We start from the raw sequence: 18,128 nt of genomic DNA on the forward strand, positions 1-18,128 counted from the left end.
ACTCACCAGGAAAAGAGACTCTAAAAGGACTCTCATGGGGATAAGAAAAATAAAAAAGAATGCGTGAGCAGGTCACGACTCTGAATTAGGGAACAAACTGACACTGCGTGAACAAAGCACGACTAGACTAGAGACCTCACTGGGGAGTGAAGGACTCAAACAGGGAAAAGAAAGAATTCCAAAGGAAGACACATCCATTGGAAAGACGCAAGCTGACTCAAACTATCCACAAAGGATACTTCGGATAAAAATCCGGACTCGGACTGGGGAAAAGATTCACAAAGAACCTCCCTACCGGAGAAAATTGCATATATTGGGGAAAACGCCAATACAACAAAAGGGTAAAATCACCACAAGAAACTCCACTGGAGAAGGTCTAACAAAAAAGACTCTCCTGAGGAAACAACAAAGAATGAGGTGTTACAGGTATAAGGGTAACAAGCTCAGGAAGAATGAATATCTAAGACTGGTATAAGGGTGAGAGATATCAATCAACCAAACATCTGAGAAAGACCTGAAAAGGTACATCAACTCAGGGAAATCTGACTCCATAGGGGACCAAGGTCATAATAGGGAGCAGAAAGGAAGGAACACCAGGGATACCAGTCACTGGGTATATAATAGGTGACCGACCGAAGCGTGAATTGGTATATATGCCAAAACACTCATCATCCGAAAGGAGGGCTTGAAAAAAGCAAATCGACTTACAGGATGGACATTCGAATCCACAACGGGAAAACGAATCTTACTCAGCTGGGGACACAAACCCAAAGAGCGCATGAGATATAATATCCATTACCGTCAGAACGTGGATAGTATACTCGCATGAGATATATTATCTATTACCGTCAGAACGTAGATAATACGCTCGCATGGAAGGAAACACCAGGGATACCGGTTACTGGGTATATAATAGGTGACCTACCGAAGACGTGAATTGGTATATATGCCAAAACACTCATCATCTGAAAGGATGGATATTCGATTCTACAAAGAATACGAATCTTACTCCGCTGGGGAAAATCAACAAAGGATTCCGACCAAAGAGTGAAAGAGATATATTATTCATTACCGTCAGAACGTGAATAATACACTCAAAAAGGAAGAGACACCAGAGATACCGGTTATTGGGTATATAATAGGTGGCCAACCAAAAAGAGAGACAATCGTTACCAACAACAACAGGGTAAACGAAAGACAGCTCACAGGGGATAAATTGCAAGCATCTGGCAATTATCCAAGAACAAAGAGAATTCGATTCCGAAAAGGAATAACGAATTTTACTTGACTGGGGAAACACAACAGGCTTCGACTGAAGAGTGCATGAGATATATTATCCATTACCGTCAGAACGTGGATAACATACTCGCATGGAAGATTATCCACAACCGGTTACTGGGTTAATAAAGGATAAATCAACCGAAAAGAAAGGCATCGGGATACCAAACTAGGTATATAATGATGACCAATCAAAGGGAGCAACAACATTACCAACAAAAGGGTAAATGAAAGATGACCCGCTAGGGATGATTTGCATAAACAGCAATTATCCACAAGGACTTGCTGGGGGCACAATTGCTAGCAAACGGTAATTACCCAGAAGCAAGGAAGGAATATCAACATTGAATATTGAATGAAGATAAACACAAAGAGCAACCATCATCGGTTAGGATGAACAACAAGGTTAACTCTGCAAAGGAGAGAATTTAGGGTTTACAACTACCGAATATGGGGTAGAAGACCAACACTCTGGCTGGGGATAGGGTGAACGATTGCCGAATACTGAGCAATTATTCAACTTATTCCACAAAGAGGCGCAGACTCCGTTGGGGATAAAAACAAGAAAACATAGGATTTACAACTACCGAATACGGGGTAGAAAACCACAAAATCCACCATCAACCAGACTGAACCACAAAGGGTACCTCTTCTAGGGAAAAGAGATAGGACTTACAACTACCAGATACTGGGTAGTAGCCAACAACTCTGATGAGGATAAAAAGATAGGGTTTACATCTACCGAATACGGGGTAGAAAACCAACAACGGCCGCATGGGAATGAAAGAATCACAATTCCGCACGGGAAACAAAAATAGGGTTTATAACAAACCACTAATTGCTGAGGAGCAGAAAAACTAGGATTTACATCTACCGAATACTAGGTAGAAAACCAAACGACTCTTGCTGAGGAATAAAAGGTATATAACCACAAATTCCGCCAAGAGGAACATAGGACTTACAACTACCGGTATAAGGGTAGAGGCCCAAAAGATTTCGCTGGGGATAAAAGAATTATTGCCGGTTACTGGGAAATTCATTCATTTATTCCACAGGGAAGCACAAGAAATAGTTGACACATGCCAATTCAGGATCGAACCGAAAAGACAGACTGAATTAAGACTCGTCCTACGAGGATATAACTCAGTAGGAAGATCCATCCCAATATATGTGTTGGGAGGAAACGGAAGAAACCGTCATCCACGAGGATATATCTCAGTGGGGAACTGCAGAAGGAAATACAGACACTTTCTGCTTAAGGGCTGACTCTATATTGAGAGATTGGACACCCGACATCTGCTTGGGGAGGATCTATAAAGAGATCTATATTACCCATAGCAGGAGACAACAAACAAGAGATATATGGCAAAAAATGCAACATGAATATCTGAATGTTTATGATTATGCATGAATATGCGTAACTTATGTTTGATGAATGCTGACAAAACAGACATATCTAACACAAACAGGCCCAGGAATCAAACGCCCGGTACTATACTTCCAGAGGAAAAATCCAACTGGAAAGCCAATCTGCTGGAGATCTACATGCTTGAAAAGCAAAGATCTGCGGGGAGGCAAAAGATCAGAGGATATCACAAAATCTCTGAGTGATGGATCAACAATCAACCCAACTGGCGAACAGAAAGTCACAACAGGCAACAACGACCACAAAGACAAATCTGTTGGGGAATGGGAGAAATCCCAAAATATCTGCAGGGAGATTCTCAGTATCAACCGGAAAACAAGATTTCACTGCACAAGCGAGAACTGCCACGATAGCAACTTCCAAATAACTCCGCTGGGGAACAACCCACAAAGGAAGAACAGATCATCCATGTAGAATCTAACTGCACAAGCAACTCTACTGGGAATACTGTCAGCCACTCCATCGGGGATACACCCACTGAAGGAAAAATAGATCACAAAAGTAGATTATGCAACAAGCCACTCTACTAGGGATCAAAAGCATCAGGAAATCAACCAAATCTCTGGATGATAGATCACCAACCGACCCTACTGGAGAAACAGAGATTTCAACAGGCAAAAAGCAACTCTGTTGAGGATACCAGCTCTGGCGGGGACTCTGGGGATAAAGGGGAATATCACCGATGCAATCCACCATACCACAAATCTACTGGTGGCTCCACAGGGGAATGAGGAGGAGAGCTGGGGATCAACCGCCAAATACTGAACCTTCCAAGAAGAAGACCAACAGCTGAAGGAAATAATCATTGCTCTGCTGAAGGGATAAGAGGTGAAAACCTCAAAAGCGATCTGATGGGGAGATATAGCACAAAGGCAGTATATCACATCAACAACTGTGCTAGCGACTGTCCTGAGGAAAAATGGTAAAGTATCGGGATATCAACCCACCAACCACTGAATCTTCCAAAAGGAAAACACCCATGCTGGGGAGAGAATGCTATTGGAGAGGACTGAAATTTCCAACGAGCACTCTGCTTGGGGAACAACCCCACCAAAAGCTCTGCTTGAGGAACAACCCCAATAACAAATCTGGAGAAAGAGGCTACAACCATGCCAGGAGTATGAACAAATGTCTTACCTGTTGGAAATCATGCCACCCTTGGGAGAGCACTGAGAAATCCTTGAGTATCCTTTCATCATTGTGAATGTTCACTTTGTTTAAAACAACAAATTTGCAAAAATTTATTTGTTTTAAAACAATGACATTTTATCAATTAAAACATGCAAAACATTTATTGAATTGAAACAAATAAGAGTGCAAATAATTGGATAAAAGCTCAAATTGATTTGATGGAATGGTAGCCTGCAAATGGCAAGACTCCATAGATCTGTACAAATTTGAAATCAGTGATATATATTGGAAGAGGGCTACATTGAACATAATGATCCTTTCTCTACCAATTTGAATCTCGATGTATTTGAAGCTTCAGTTGACGATGAATCAAGAATCTCTGACGAAAAGACAGCTGCGGAACAGAAAGTCTTGCCAGGATGCAGTTACTTGCCAAATCCCTAATTTTTGCCTAGATTGCCCCAGGGTGAGGTATTCAATCTAGCGGGATGCAAATTCATTTTTTCCCAAGTCTCTAACTTTTGCCTGGATTGCCCTTTCGGGTTCTCCACCGAGACGCTCATTTTTGCCTAAGCCGCCCTTTCGGGTTTTCAACTTAGCGAGCTATTCTGTTTTTATATACTTTTTTTTAGGCAAAGTATTTCTTGACTGCATCTGAATTCACAGGACGAGTGAAATCCTCCCCATCCATTGTTGTAAGCATCAAAGCTTCGCCTGAAAAGGCTCTCTTAACAGCAAATGGACCCTCATAGTTTGGAGTCCACTTGCCCCTGGAATCGGGCGCGAAAGAAAAGACTTTCTTGAGCACGAGGTCACCTTCTCGGAACACACGAGGCTTGACCTTCTTATCAAATGCTTTCTTCATTCTCTGCTGATATAACTGACCATGGCACATGGCAGTCAATCTCTTCTCTTCAATCAAATTCAGCTGGTCATAACGACTCTGAATCCATTCAGCATCAGTCAACTTGGCTTCCATCAAGACTCTCATTGATGGGATCTCCACCTCTACTGGGAGAACAACCTCCATGCCGTAAACAAGAGAGAAAGGGGTTGCCCCTGTTGAAGTGCGGACAGATGTACGATAACCATGCAAAGCAAATGGCAGCATCTCATGCCAATCTTTGTACGTAACTGTCATCTTCTGGATAATCTTCTTGATATTCTTACTAGCAGCTTCAACAGCCCCATTCATCTTTGGTCTGTAAGGAGAGGAATTATGGTGTGCAATCTTGAACTCAGCGCACAACTCATCCATCATTTTATTATTCAGATTAGATCCATTATCAGTAATGATCTTATCTGGCACACCATAACGGCAAATCAGCTGGTTCTTGATAAACTTCACAACCACCTGCCTGGTCACATTCGCATACGAAACGGCTTCAACCCATTTGGTGAAGTAGTCAATTGCTACGAGAATAAACCTGTGCCCATTGGACGCCTTCGGTTCAATCATGCCTATCATGTCGATTCCCCACATAGAGAAAGGCAATGGTGATGAAATCACATTCAGAAGTGTCGGAGGAATATGAATCGTATCCGCATAAATCTGACACTTGTGGCATTTCTTCACATATTTGCAGTAGTCAGACTCCATTGTCAGCCAATAGTAGCCTGCTCTCAACATCTTTCTAGCCATGGCATGTCCATTGGAATGAGTACCAAATGAACCCTCATGGACCTCAGTCATTAACAGGTTTGCTTCGTGTCTATCCATGCATCTGAGCAAAACCATGTCAAAATTTCTCTTATAAAGCACTTCACCACTGAGGTAGAAACTGCCTGACAACCTTCTCAAAGTTTTCCTATCTTTCACAGATGCCCCAGGCGGGTAGACCTGGTTCTGAAGGAAATTCTTGATATCAAAATAGCAAGGCTTGTCATCATTTACTTCTTCAACTGCAAACACGTGAGCTGGTCTATCCAAGCGCATCACGGCAATGTTGGGAACTTCATTCCAATACTTGACCACAATCATTGAAGCAAGCGTAGCAAGGGCATCTGCCATTCGATTATCTTCTCGAGGAATATCATGAAAGTCAACTTCTGTAAAGAACGTTGAAATCCTCCTCGCATAATCTTTGTATGGAATGAGACTTGGCTGATTCGTCTCCCATTCACCCTTGATCTGATTGACAACCAGGGCCGAATCACCATACACATCGAGATGTTTGATCCTCAAATCAATACATTCTTCCAGTCCCATAATACAGGCCTCATACTCAGCCATGTTATTCGTGCATTTGAAAGTTAGCCTTGCTGTAAACGGAATATGCGTGCCATGAGGAGTAATGATTACCGCCCCAATTCCATTTCCATACTGATTCACAGCGCCATCAAACACCATTGTCCATCTGGAACCAGGTTCCGGACCTTCATCAAGTGTAGGCTCATCACAATCTTTCATTTTCAAATACAGAATCTCCTCATCTGGGAAGTCGTACTGAACAGACTGATGATCTTCAATCGGCTGGTGCGCTAAATGGTCAGCCAAGATACTACCTTTGATAGCTTTCTGAGCTCGATACTCGATATCATACTCAGACAACAACATCTTCCAACGGGCAATTCTCCCAGTTAAAGCAGGCTTCTCGAAAATATACTTGATTGGATCCATTTTGGATATCAACCAAGTTGTATGATTTATCATGTACTGGCGCAAACGCTTAGCAGCCCAAGCCAAAGCACAACACGTCTTCTCAAGCATAGAGTATCGAGACTCACAATCAGTAAACTTCTTACTGAGGTAGTAGATAGCAGATTCTTTCTTCCCTGATTCATCTTGTTGACCGAGTACACAACCCATCGAGTCTTCAAGAACAGTCAAATACATGATCAGAGGTCTTCCTTCTACAGGCGGAGACAAGATCGGAGGTTCAGAAAGATACTCTTTGATACTGTCAAAAGCTTTCTGGCAATCCTCGGTCCAATCATGAAACTGATCTTTCCGGAGGAGCTTGAATATCGGCGCACATGTGGCAGTCATGTGGGATATAAATCTGGAAATATAGTTCAAGCGGCCAAGAAAACCTCGGACTTGCTTCTCAGTTTTGGGTGCAGGCATCTCTTGTATTGCTTTGACCTTTGCAGGATCAACCTCAATACCTCTCTCGCTGACAACAAAACCCAACAACTTGCCGGAACGGACTCCAAATGTACATTTGTTCGGATTCAGACGAAGTCTGAACTTCCTCAGACGCTGAAAAAGCTTCAACAAATGCTCAACATGTTCAACTTCCGTTCGGGACTTAGCAATCATATCATCAACATAGACCTCTATCTCCTTGTGCATCATATCATGAAACAAGGTAGTCATAGCTCTTTGATACGTGGCTCCGACGTTCTTCAAATCGAAGGGCATCACTCGATAACAGAATGTTCCCCAAGGTGTGATGAATGTTGTCTTCTCCATATCTTCGGGCGCCATCTTGATTTGATTATATCCGGAAAATCCGTCCATAAAGGAAAAGACTTTGAATTTAGCTGTATTGTCTACCAACATATCAATGTGTGGTAGAGGAAAATCATCTTTAGGACTAGCTTTGTTCAAATCTCCGTAATCAACACACATACGGACTTTTCCGTCTTTCTTAGGCACAGGCACAATATTGGCCACCCATTGAGGATATGTAGAAGTCACTAGAAACCCCGCATCAATTTGCTTATGAACTTCCTCTTTGATCTTCACTGCCATATCTGGATGAGTTCTTCTAAGCTTTTGCTTCACAGGCACGCATTAAGGCTTCAAAGGCAGGAAATGTTGCACAATATCTGTATCTAGACCTGGCATGTCTTCATACGACCAAGCAAAGATATCGGAATATTCTCGTAGCAAACTGATCAACCCCTTCTTGACAGACTCTTCAAGAAGTGCCCCAATCTTCACCATACGAACACAATCCTCAGACCCCAAGTTGACTGTTTCCAAATCTTCGAGATGCGGCTGAATGATCTTCTTCTCGTGCTCAAGGAGACGGGTAATCTCATCAGAAATCTCTTCAACATCATCTTCCTCTGCCTCGAATACAGGGAATTCAAAATTGGGAGATGGCGTTGGATCATTATGTTCAATGGGTTTTAGAATCAACCTGCATAATGATTTTGGTTAATAAAAAACTTCAGAATTTAAACAAGCAAACCATTATGCAGATGAAAAAGGTTGCTTTTATTCTTGTTTTTAGGGTTTTTTGTGATCACTGATTTCATGCAAAAGCAAAAAGTGAAAACAAATGGAAAAACAAATGTTTAACAATGCATTAATTGAATGAAAAACATCATTGTATATATGCTGCCAACAATGTCATCACTTCTCCTTTTGGCATAGGAGAAGGGTTTTGAACAAAGTGAACCATTACTCTGATCTATGAATGACTGTAGGAACATCTACAGCGACCCAATTGTGGCAGACACCACCAGGTATGATGAAGTTGCTCAAATCCTCTGCATCCTCTTCCAAAATAGCAACAGCTTCTTCGGCTTGATCAGCGTGGATGAAACCTCCACTCTTGAACAAACCTTGCTCGTTGAATGCCCCAGAAGAATAGCCAATGCCAGCCCGGGACTTATTGTCTTCAAGCTCGATCATCTTCCCTAAACCAGCAACTGCACCACATTCAATGGCCAGTTTCGCATCACGGTAGGAAGCAAATGAAGGAGACTTCTTCTCAATCGGCTCAGCAATAGATAAAGCTTGGAAAGGAGTTCCAACTTCATCCTCAGCATCAATATATGAGAAAGAAGACAAGTGGCTAACCAGGAGAGCCTTTTCTCCTCCTACCACAACCAGTTTCTTATTCTTGACGAATTTCAGCTTCTGGTGTAGGATGGATGTCACGGCGCCAGCCTCGTGAATCCATGGTCTACCAAGGAGACAACTATAAGATGGGTGGATATCCATAACCTGGAAGGTAACTTGGAAATCACTTGGTCCAATCTTGATTGGGAGATCAACTTCCCCAATCTAGGTCTTACGCGACCCATCAAAAGCCTTCACAACAACACCACTCTGCCTCATGGGAGGCCCTTGATATGACAGTCTAGAAAGAGTGGTCTTCGGCAATACATTCAGAGATGACCCAGTGTCCACCAGCACATTGGACATGGCATCAGTCTTGCAATTCATGGAAATATGTAAAGCCATGGTGTGGTCTCTTCCCTCCTCAGGGAGATCAGCGTCACAGAAACTCAAAGTGTTACAAGCAGTGATGTTTGCAACTATACTATCAAACTGTTCAATAGTGACGTCATGATCGACATAATCCAGATCCAAAACTTTCTGCAGAGCCTCCCTATGGGGTTCTGAATTCAGAAGTAACGATAGCACGGAGATCTTGGACGGCGTTTGTAGAAGCTGGTCTACAACGTTGTACTCACTCTTCTTGATGAGCCTCAACATCTCATCACATTCTTCATTCACAGTGCCACTCGGGCCAACAGAAGAAGCAAGAGTCTTTTGTACAGAGGAGGGTTTGGCAACAGCAAGTGCCGGATTAGGAACATTCACCGCAGTCCCAACCGGACGCTCAGCAGAATCAGAAACAACATGAGGCTTCGGGTCAACCCGCTCACATCAGCAATATTGACAACGGAAGTTGAAGGCAACGGCACTTCTTTCCCATCTTCCACAACAACGGGATTATAACGGAAGGGAATAGCTTTCTCCGAAGAATAAGGCACAGGGCCTGCAGGCTTGATGACCAATGAAGGAGAGACCTTCGGCTTGCTACCATCGTAATGGATGACAACAGGCTCGGGTAATTTGAACACAGGAGAAATCACATTCACCTCTGGTTCGTCTTCGTCAACATTTCGATTCTGCAGAATCTCAATGGTACCATCATCCAACAGCTCTTGAAGCTCTCTTCGCACTTGGCGACAACCCAATCTATTGACGGAGCAGATACGGCATCTGTCATGGTCGTGCTCTATATGACTGTACTAACACAGCAGACGATGCAACTCGACCAATGACTGTCGAATATGGCTCACATATTTGACTTTATACTTGCCAGGGCAACCCTAGACCATGTTCACCGACTTCCCATGCTCGGGCAATGGGTTCTTCGTAACATTGGGGCCTGAGTCCTCAAAGCTCAGTATGCCGCATCGCATCAGGTCTTGAACCTTGGTCTTCAATGGATAGCAGTTCTCAATGTTGTGACCCGGAGCACCGAAATGATAAACACAATGTTGGTCAGGCTTGTACCACCACTGCGGGTTAGCAGGTACAACCGGAGGATCCCTGGGAGTAACCAATTTCCGCTCCAACAAGGAAGGATATAACTCAGCATATGACATAGGAATAGGATCGAAACTGATCTTTTTCCTATCATAATTCAGATTGGCCTGATTACTGGTACTGCCACGAGGCTGGTAAGCCTGTTGCTGTGGACGATGTTGCTGTTGATACTGAGGTTGTTGCTGATGCTGATGATGTCGCTGCTGATATTGAGAATTATCTCTGAAAACATGTGCTATATGAGCCACCTGGTGCTGATTGTTGGCGTGGCGCACAGGCTTCCTCTTAACAGAGGGTCTTCTTGGTTTAGCATGGGATTACACAGCATGTGCCTCCCCATCTTTCTTCTTAAACGCCCCATACCGTTTAGAAGAGCTCTCATCTTTAGCCAACCGTCCTTCATGGACACCTTCCTCCAGACGCATCCCCATGTTCACCATCTCGGTGAAATCAGAGGGAGCACTCGCAATCATCCGCTCATAATAAAAGGAACTAAGAGTCTTCAGAAAGATCTTAGGCATCTCCTTCTCTTCCAGCGGAGGAGTGATCTGAGCTGCTAACTCTCGCCACCTCTGGGCGTACTCCTTAAATGTCTCTTTATCCTTCTGAGACATGGCCCTGAGTTGATCACGGTCAGGCGCCATATCAACATTGTACTTGTACTGCTTGACGAAGGCATCGCCAAGATCATTGAAGGATCGGATGTTTGCGCTATCAAGGCTCATATACCAACGAAGAGCCGCACCGGACAAACTATCCTGAAAGTAATGAATCAAAAGTTGATCATTATCAGTTTGAGTAGATATTTTCCTGGCATACATGACCAGGTGAGCGAGAGGGAAGGTGTTCCCCTTATATTTTTCAAAGTCAGGAACTTTGAACTTGACCGGAATCTTCACACCGGGAACCAGGCATAACTCGGCAGCAGACTTGCCGAACAGATCTTTCCCTCGGAGGGTCTTCAATTCCTTACGGAGCTCGAGGAATTGGTCATTCATTGCTTCCATCTTCTCATTAACATCTGGCCCCTCAGACGGCTCAGAATGATAGATGGTGTCGTCTACCCTGGGAATGGTATGCACGACAGGAGGAGGCATAGCAAGGACCGGGCTAGATGCCGACATGGAAGCAAAAGTAGACGCTGGAATATCTGGCATAAAACCAGGAGGCATACCCCACGGAAACCCGGCTGGCATGGCATTCGGCCCAAAGTGAGCACTAGCAGCTGGCACAGTTGAAGAAGCAACCTCTGATATAACGGTCCTCTGGAGAGGAGTTGCAGGAGGTGGAGAAGGTTGATGCTGAGCAGCCAACAATTGCTCCATCAGAGCACCCAATCTGGCAACCTCTTCCTTCAGCTCTCTGTTCTCTTGTTCTAGTTGATCCATCACTCTAGCAGAATTGGCTCTGGTATAGTACCGGTGAGTCAGCTTGTCTTCAAAATAAATGAAGAGCACAGAGTTAGGCCATAGACAAGAAGACCAGAACAACCTGCTTATGCAAAATGATGCATGCAATGCTCGTGCATATGCTTTGTTTTTATTTTCAAGGAACTTTTAGGGTTCTATTTGCAAATTTTTGAATATTTAAAGCATTTAATCGCATATGGAAAATATCTCATCAAATATATTCAAAACAAAGGAGTACAATATTTTTGATTATATTACAAGGGAAAAGGAAAATAAACATCCTATGGATCCCTAGAAGCTCGAGATGCTGGAAGACGAGATACACAAAGCTTCTTGATCTCTCTCTCATATGCTGCCTCCATATCCGCTTTCTCCTTCCCAAGTCGATCATACTTCCTCTTCCAGAACTTGGAAGACCGAGGAAGCAGAGAAGTCCAAGTATCATTCGGATCATCTATCACCTGATGCTCGAGGAACTCAATCAGAGCATCTTTCTCTTTGATTTGTTGAAGCAACTCTTCTCTTTCACGAATCCAAGCACGTGAAAGGTCTTCGTCTCTCAACTCCTCTACACCTTGGTTGGGGAGGGTTGAAGGCCCAACCACATCCAACGGTGTAGGTCTCGGATAATCATATGGCATCAGATACTCAGAAGCTCTCTGTCTGACCCAAGAAGTATACGGCTCCAAAGCAATGCAATTCTTCGGACCCAAATCGTTCCTACCCTTCTTGTGAATCTTGCGCCAAGCGCGAACCATCCTAGCTTTCAGGCCTTGGGGATCTTTACCCTCCTGAAAGAACACACCTTCTAACAGAATGTTATGAGGTTTATCCTTTAGGGCGAACCCAAGCTGACGACGTGCTAAGATAGGATTGTAGCTGATCCCACCACATGTACCGAGAAGAGGCACATTAGGGAATTCACCACAATAGTAAATGATCTGAACTGTATCATACACGTGATCATACCAAGAGATATCATCATTAGTGAGAGACATAAGTCTCTGGGACCACCGTAGACATCCCTTGTTCTCCTTGAAAGCAAACGTCTACGGTAAGTGAGAAATAAACCACTTATACAATAGAGGCAAACAGCACACAATAACTCCTCCACCCTTTGCATTCCTCAGATGCAAAGAGAAATAGGCATCACCCAACAGAGTAGGAACGGGATTAAGAACTGAGAAGATCCTAATGGCGTTCACATCCACAAATTTGTCGATGTTGGGGAACAATACCAAACCATAGATGAGCAGCACAAATAAAGCCTCAAAGGCATCCTCACTCCTGGCCTTCCCATAAACGGTAGCTTGAGCAACGAGGAAATCAGAAGGAAGACCCTGAATTCCACCTTTGGTAGTCATATGCGCTTCCATAAGGGATTCATCTATGTGCAATAAGTCTGCGATCTCTCGAGAAGTCGGAATACTCTCCAAGCCACTGAACGGCACCTGATCCAGAATAGGAATACCCACAAGATGAGCATACTCCTCCAAGGTAGGCAACAGCTGGAAGTCCGGAAAAATGAAGCAGTGATACAGAGGATCATAAAACTGAGCCAAAGTACTCATCAACCCTTCGTCAACCTGAGTAGTCAATAGAGGCAGAAGCTTCCCATAACGAGCTTTGAAACCCAAGGGATCTAATACATAAGATGTCAGATTCCTTAACTCTTTCACATCGGGCTGTCTAAAGCTGTACTTCTTTGTATGCCTTTTTGGTCTTTCCATGTATGAAAATTTGCAAATAAACCCTTTAAGTTCCTTGAAAATTTTCTCATTTTTCTGATGACATGAATGCAGATGAATGCATGAATGCATGAATGCAACAATCACACTCAAGGATCAAGCAAAGCACACCAGACAAAGGTCATGGGAAAGCTCATAGTATCCTTAATATCAATCATCCATTTTGGTGGATTATGGTTTTCACCTTATCAACACCCAAGTTCCATTGATATTAACGGTACATGAACCGGCTCAATCATCCTTAATATCAACCATCCGTTTTGGTTGATTATGGTTTACACCTTATCGACACCCAGGTTCCATTGATATTAAGGTTGTCTGAACGACTCAACCATGAATCACGGGTTTGTTGAGAGTGACGAGCATGGAGTCTCGGTTAAGGACCACCCAAAGGGAGTGTACTAGGGTTTAAACCTGCCGAACATGTTTTACCAGAGGTTTCCATAGTCATCATCCCATCTTTCGAATATTATCGGAGGAACGAATACTCGTATTCCAAAAATATTCTCAAGAGAGACTCTTATGAGTGTAGTATCGTGTAACAATCGCATCAGATCTTGCATCTGAACGACCTCCTCACTACGTCCTAAAATAGGTCAAGATGGGCTTGGTAAACTAAGGTCCTTGGCTTCCAAGGCACATGATTGAAAGAATAATGCCTAACCACAAATAACTTGTGTGACATTATTAATCCAACATGACCTCCACCAAGTGAATGGACTCGCAAGTCAACTGGCTAAGGAATACTCCTCACCAGTCGACAAGACTATGCCATTCTCCTATCCTAAGGTGCACTCGAGTTTGGGTATAGAACTCATCTCACAGAGATCACCAAGCAAACAGCAATTGTATATCAAGCAATTCAAACATTACAATCAATACAGTTATCCCAAATTGTACAAAAATATGTCAAATAACAAATAACAATATCACACAACAAGGGTGAAAAGTAGGCAATACCACCAAGGATCACTTTCCCCAGCAGAGTCGCCACTTTTTTGTAGCGGTGTATTCGTCACTTTATGATTTATTGACTAAATCAAAAGCAAAGTATACAAAGAATCGAGTCGCCACCGCACTTTTATTTATCCAAAGGAATGGCTAAAAAGCGAACAAAAGCCTAAGAAGTTTTACACATAGAAAACCAATGAAAAGATCAGAGAACTGAGTAAGGGGTAAATTACGCAATGGGAAGGTGTTAGGCACCCAAAACGTCCTAGGTACTCCTAGGGAGCCCTTTTCACACTTGTTGTACGAAATGTTATTTGTTTATGAAATATTTATTGTGCAAACATGGATTGGAGGGATGAGAAAAGAATGTACAAGTTATTATTTTTGTGTTTGGATGGATAACCATTGCCTACGTACCTTTACAGGATTTAAACCTCGTAGTTCGGCTAAAAGATTTCCAAAATATGAGTGGATTCATTTTAAACAAAAGCCCTAAGGTCTTTCATTATCCACGGGAGAAAACTCAACCTTATACAAACAACAAGTCCACCATGTGAGAAAAGCTTCAACTTGCTAGTGAGGGGTTACCCCTATAATAAGCAAGGAAGTCTTACAATTCAATCACTAAGGACAAAAGGTGAGATTAACATCAACCAACTAGGATAAATCAAACCTATGGCTAATGTATGAAAACTTATCAAGAATGGACAAAGCCACAAAACAATTGAATGAATGAAATTAACCAATTAAGATTTATTTACAAAAGATGGTCAAAGTATGATTAGAATCCAATTCAAAAGAAGTATTATGAAAATGAAGTTTGAAAATCAAAGGCTTAAGGCCTAGGTTTCTAATTTGAAAAGAGATGAAAATGTTTGCACAATGTTTTTCAAGTTTGAGTTAACATGCACATGGAGGTTTAAAGAAACAAAAGGTGAGAGGGTGAGGGAGTGTAAAACTTCTTAGATGTTCACCTCTTGAGATCATATGTAGATGATCCAAGTGATTCCTTTGGAATAGGCAATTAGCAATAGGAAATAAACAAAACAAATGGATACCGGATGCCAATCAATGGACTTACACCAATCTCACAAACAAAGGTGGATACCGGATACCAATCAATGGATTTACACCAATCTCCTAAAACAAAACAAGGATACCAGATGCCAATCTATGGACTTATACCAATCTCCCAAACAAAGGTGGATACCGGATACCAATCAATGGATTTACACCAATCTCCTAAAACAAACATGGATATCAGATGCCAATCAATGGACTTACACTAATCTCCTAAAACAAACATGGATATCAGATGCCAATAAATGGACTTATACCAACTCCTTCCAAATCATAGGAAACAATGGCCAATAAATGGACTTACAATTGATTCCTCAATGGACAAACAAAGATGTCACAAAGATATGAACAATGATCATGCAACGATGTACAATTAATGATGATAAATGCACAAAGGCACACATAAGCAGATATGCACAGATGAATCAAGTAGTCAACAACCAAGTCAATTAGCACACACTATACACAAGCAATTAGGCTCAAGCAAGGTTAGACTTTACAGTCAACTGGAATGGGGTAATTTGTGCTCTTAACCCTAACATTGAGAGTTAGGGTGAAGCAGATGAAATGGAGATGAGGAGTATGCCTCATAGCTCTTATCCCTGGCCTGGGAGAGGTTTGAATAATAGAAAGTGTGGGAGTTCAGAAAGTTGGAACTCTTCTCCACAAATGAATGACTCTATAAGATCTTGGGTTAATATCCACAATGCATCAACATGTTATGTGAGCAAAGTGGATGACACACTGAATAGTAGGAGATGGACTACACATCTCTTTTATCTGCGAATTGCCTCATAAGAGGACTCTTCCTGCTTGGCACAAAAGATAAACAATCACAAGCATTGCCTCTTAAGGAGGACTTCAGACAGGTGCCTGCCCACATAACAGGACAGGTCTTCCAGACTACATGAAGATTAGAGGTTATACCTAAGTGGTTAAGCAACCAAGCAAAAGCAAAGTTCAAATGAACTTAAGCAACTAATGTACCTGTGGAAACATCAAACAAATCAGTACAAAGTTCAGACAATCAACCAAAAGTGAATAAGCAACAAACAATCCCAATGTACACAATGTATAAGCCAAAGGTCAAACTCAAATGAGTCAACATCAACCTATAAAACACACAAAGATTAGTAATTAAAAGCAAACATCAATGCTCAAATGATGGAGCATCAACAACAATGGAACTTGGATGTTCAACCTGAAATCAAAGCTCAAATGTGAGAGGCAAACCACTAGGTCAAAGCCTAGGGTCAAAGATGGAGAAAAAATTCAAAACAGAAGCTTAAAATTAACATGAATCAACTTCAAACACATCTTGAAACAATCCAAAAGGTCTCACATTAATATCATATACCAAAAGCATTTCATGATCAATTGAAGTTCAAGACAATTTTAAAGCTCAAATGTGACCAACCAGAATTAAAAATCTCAATTAAATCAGAAATGATTCAAAAAATTCCAAGAAAATTCATGCGCATTCACAACATCCACATCAAGCATCATACAAAAAATCAGAACAATTGGAATTCATTTGGCAAGGCAAACACATCATATAAGTTGAACAAGCAAAGGTGTGACACAAATTGTCACACCAACGTCACATGATCATAAAACAGAAACGATAAATGGTAAAAATACCAAATCAACACCAAAATGTCAAGCAAAGTGTCTAGTTTCATCATGCAAATTTTCAGATCCATTGGATTAACAACCAGCATTTCACAAATGATATAGCAAAGCAAGGTACAAAATGCATACATGTTCAAATGCCCTAGCACAAAATGAAATCCAGCCAAGCACAATTTATGGAAAAATGATCAAAAAATAATAGACAAGATAAGGAATGCAATGCAAAAAACCACATAATTTTTGGATCAATTTTCAATTAGATATAATTTTTTGAAGTTGATGGAACAAAATAAAAATGAAATGGACATTTAATATGAAAATAGGAGAAAAAATGAAATGGCATTTTGAAAAGCGCTTCAGCCAAGGATCGAAGCTAGTACACATTTGAACTAAAGCGCGCCAAGGACAAAACGACCGCGTATTGGCTCAAACCCTGGCGCGCGCATGCATGGCATTTAAATAATCCGCAGGTAATATGCATGAACACGTAATAAAATCCGCAGGAAGACGTATGCGTTTCACAACAAATTTCGTAGGTAATCTGGAGAGCGCACGAACACATGAAGAACACGATGAAGATCATGAAGATCTTCATCCAATTTTTCCCAGAAAATCTCAAAGTGTCCAGAAATTAAAAATAAGCATGGCATCGTGTAGATCTTGCATCATACATCAATAATCAACAATCATTTCATCAAGAAACCATCATACATGCATGAATCGAAGAGAAGAAGATTCAACATCAAGACTTTAAACAAACAGATCTCACTCAAAACAACATGGATTTTCATGATTCGAAGCTCAAATTACTCAGCATTAAGAGATCTACAGCAATAGCATAATAATCTTGAGAAATGAGAGAATCAATTCATGACCTCTTGAAGAGCAGCTTTGGAATTCGTGTGATTCAAGGCTTTGTGATGCTCAACAGTTTTTCTACAACACTTGTATGGATGATTAAGAATTGAGGTTCAATTGCACACGATTTTGCCAGAATTTGGATCTGCCATGGATGCTTCCAAGCTTCACAAATGCTTCAATGCTGCACTATTTTCTTCAACTCCACGTGTAAACCTGCTCAAGAACAACTCAGAAACAAGGATCAAGCAAGAGGAATGGATTGAATGTGAAGAAATTGCAAGAAAAAAGTGAGAGAAAATTTTTGGTGTTTTGATCTAGATCTGAAATTGTGATTGTTGTTATGCTGAAAACAGTTAGGGTTTCATTTATAT

Source organism: Lathyrus oleraceus, chromosome 1, assembly GCF_024323335.1.
Source record: "Lathyrus oleraceus cultivar Zhongwan6 chromosome 1, CAAS_Psat_ZW6_1.0, whole genome shotgun sequence".
NCBI lineage: Eukaryota > Viridiplantae > Streptophyta > Magnoliopsida > Fabales > Fabaceae > Lathyrus > Lathyrus oleraceus.